The sequence below is a fragment of the Fistularia commersonii genome, unplaced genomic scaffold (genome assembly GCF_037954325.1).
Source record: "Fistularia commersonii isolate RoL2024-O1a breed Wild unplaced genomic scaffold, RoL_Fcom_v1.0 HiC_scaffold_66, whole genome shotgun sequence".
Taxonomy (NCBI): Eukaryota; Metazoa; Chordata; class Actinopteri; order Syngnathiformes; family Fistulariidae; genus Fistularia; species Fistularia commersonii.
The window spans coordinates 393,520-397,500 of NW_028234024.1; positions in this window are offsets into that span (position 1 = coordinate 393,520).

Here is a 3,981-nt window from a genome sequence, read left to right on the forward strand (position 1 = left end):
AAGCCTTGTTCCAACAGCGAGGAGACTGTCTCAGTCCATAGATTGATTGTTTTAGTTTGCATACCAGATGTTCCTGCCCTGTTTTGATGAAGCCCTCAGGTTGCTCCATGTATATTTCTTCTTCCAGGTGTCCATTGAGGAATGCAGTTACAACATCCATCTGGTGGACATGTAGACCCTTTTGAACAGCAAAGGACAGTAATGTACGAATAGAGCTAAATCGTACCACTGGTGAAAACGTTTCATCATAGTCAGCGCCATACAACTGTGTGTAGCCCTGTGCAACGAGTCTACACTTGTATCGTTCCACTCTTCCATCACTGCGATGCTTGACTTTGAACACCCATCTGGATCCTACTGCCTTTCTGTCTCTTGGCAAGTCGACTAAGTCCCATGTCTCGTTTTCCAGCAGTGACTCATATTCCAAGTCAGCTGCCTCCTGCCAGTCTTTTGCATGAGGACTCTCCATTGCCTCTTTTCGTGAGAGTGGCTCTGTCACGCAACACATGTTTGCATAATGATCAACAGTCACTACATCAGCAAACTCATCATATCCAAATCTTATTGGAGGCTTTCTGATTCTGTCATTTTTTCTGACAGTGCTCTCAACAGTGACTTCGTCATGTTTTGTTTCACTCTCATCTATTTTCATAGTTATCTCGGTGTCTGTGCAGTGTACTTTCGGTTCCTGCTTCAAGTTAAAGTTGGATTCATCAAAGACGACATCTCGACGGATCAGAATCCTCCTCTTCTCTTCATCGTACAGGCGATAGCCTCTGGCATTGTTTGCATATCCCACGAAGCGCGGCTTCACAGTCTTTTTGTCCAGCTTCTTTCTCTCTTCATCTGGGACAAGTGCATAGGCAATACAGCCAAACACCTTCATGTGACCCACATTAGGTTTTTTCCCACACCATCTCTGGTACGGTGTCTCTCCCTTCGGGACAGAAGTAGGCAGCCTGTTCTGTATGTAAGCTGCTGTGGCAACAGCCTCTGCCCAGAACATCTTTGGTAACTTAGCATGAGACAACATGCTCCTTGCTGCTTCAACGAGTGTTCTATTTTTTCTTTCAGCAACTCCGTTTTGCTGTGGTGAGTGAGGTCCAGTCATTTCATGGTGGATGCCTTGAACCTTCAAATATTCTTGAAACTCCCTTGAGGTGTACTCACCACCATTGTCTGTTCTCAGCCTCTGGATGCTTAGTCCACACTCATTTGTGAATGTCTTCTCAAATTCCTTGAATTTACACAGCACTTCATTCTTCTGTTTCATGAAGTATACCTTGGAGCATCTTGAGTAATCGTCTGTGAAAGTCACAAAATATTTGGATCCACTTATAGATTCAGTTTGCATGGGACCACAGACATCACGATGAATTAACTGCATCTTGCGCTCGGAACGTATTTCTCCAATCGACTTGAATGGCTTTTTAGCCAGCTTGCCCTCCACACATCCTTCACAGAAGGGAACTTCTTTGTCTGCAGAGAAGTCCACTCCGTTCACCAGACCTTTTAGTTCCTTCAGCTTGGTAGTGTGACCGAGGCGCCGGTGCCACAAGATAGCAGCTACTGATGCACTGTGAGTGACTGATTCATTTCCTTTCACATCTAGCTGATATAGTCCATCAGCTCTTCGTGTTCCCATTCCTTTAAGAGTTCCATCTTTTCCACGAATGTAGCAGCAGGACCTCTTAAACTGAACCGTATTTCCCTTTTTGGTGGCAGCTCCCACTGAGAATAAATTCCCAGAAAGTTTTGGAACATACAGCACATCATACATCGTAGCATTTTTTACCCTGCTTGACTTGAAGGTCATTGTCATGTTGACATTTCCAATTCCCAGGGCATCAACCACCCTGCCGTCACCGAGCTTCACTGACTGTTCTTTTGAGAACTGCTGGTATTCCTTAAGAATTCCTTGCTCGCATGTCATGTGCTTTGATGCTCCAGAATCAATTAACCACTCAAACTGATGTGGTTTTTCTGAGCTTTCCCTTCTAGCTACAAAGGCACTTTCAGATGAACCATCCTCATCCTCACACACCACATTTTTAGCTTTGTGGATTTTCTTTTTTGATTTGTTTTTCCAGCTTGGACAGTCACGTTTAATGTGGCCTTCCTTCCCACATTTATAGCATCTCCATGTGCTTTGTCCTGCTCCCACTGCTTTGGAGCGATCCTGCAGATTGCCACACACCTGTGATGACATTGCTGCTGCACCACCTGAAGGACCACCACTGTAATCATTAGCATTCACTCGCTTTTGTTCCTCATCGATTAACGCTTGTTGAACAAATTTGAGTGTCAGGTTGTCAATCTTTGTTTCCAGTGCAGTGACAACTGTAGCGTAACTTGGTGGTAAACTTCCCAACAATGTTACAATTTGGTCTTCCTCTTCAATTACAGCTCCTATTGCTGATAACTGGTCAGTCAGTTCTTTCATTTGTTTGAGGTGCTCAGTCAAACCATCTCCTTCCTTCATTTCGCACCTGAAATATTTCTTCTTCAGAAATAGTTTATTTGCCAGCGTGTCTCTTTCAAAAATATCTTTCAGTGTAGTCCACACTTCTTTGGGAGTCTTACAGTTTGTAATCAGGTACAACAGGGATGAACTTACATTGAGCACTAACACAGAGAACGCTTTCTCTCTCTGTTTCGTGAACTCACCCTGTGCTGCTGCGTTAGCATCTGGGGCTAATGTGTCTTCCTCTGTTAGCATTCGCCACAGTCCTTTAGCCTTTAGCAGATGTTCCATTTGAAACTTCCACGTTGCCCAATTCTCCGGTCCGCTCAGCTTGTCGATAAACAGCTTGTCCTCCATTGTGAGTTCCCACAATACTGTTCACTATCACACAAAATATTCAGTGTAATCCAGCCTTTTAGAGACACTCTGGGCCCATAACCTATTGTATTTTAAGAACGAACTTTATTGCAGGCAGCATGAAAGAAAAAAACACGGAACGTTCTTCTTCCTTTGTTAAGACGCAAAAACACACAGACGTAACACACTGATATAGCAGTAGCGCCACCTATAGGTAAAAGTACCGCCCATTTACAACATGGAGCTCCCGGACCTCTGGGCACACACATGTGAATGAGTGGATGAGATCATGTTTGTGTGCTTGTGGATGTGTTTTGGCTAATGCTATTAGCACAGCTATGATGAGTTAAGGTGTGTGTAAGTGTGTTTGTGTGCGTGTGTGTATGTGTGTGTGTGTGTGTGTGTGTGTGTTTGTGACAGTTTGTTAAGGTGGAGGGGGTCGCGGACATGGAGTACCAGGGCCTGTACCGGATGAGTGGAGGAGCGGAGGAGGGCAGAAATCCTGCCCGTGATTCGCTTATGTCCAGCGGTTCAGGGGTTCCAAGCCCCAAAGCGGAAAAGCGGACGAGCGGAGAATAGCAGAAGCACGTCACGCAATTCGCCTGAGTTCGGAGGATCGGGGGTACCAGGGCCAATAGCGGAGGAGCGGTGGAGCTGAGAAACAGAGGATTGGAGGAGCGGAAGTAATGTTTCTCCTAATTTTTTTTTTCATTTTTAATTTCATTTGTCTATCTATTTATTTAATTATTTCCTTTCAATTTCTTTTTTTGTCTAGCATAATAAACTTCTTCCAGTTCTGCAAAGCAAGAGACGTGCCACACATATTATTCCTCCGTAAAAGACCCAGCCGGTATTGAGGGGTAACTCACAGATCTCCTGGCCTGGCCAAGTTCTTCGTTCACAAAAACAGAATGCAGCAATGTACCCCAAATTTTAATTTCTTCATAAACGATTTTGAATAATTAAAAAAAAAAAAATCCTTAAAACTTATGGAAAAATCCAAAAACCAAAAAACATACAGTTTGATGTCTGAAATTCCTTGTAAACCGCAGACCAAATAACATGGTTTATTCCCCTTGCAATTTTTTTTTTCGTTTTTAATTTAATTTGTCCATCTATTTATTTAATTATACACTATTAACTTGTCCATATGTCCTTTT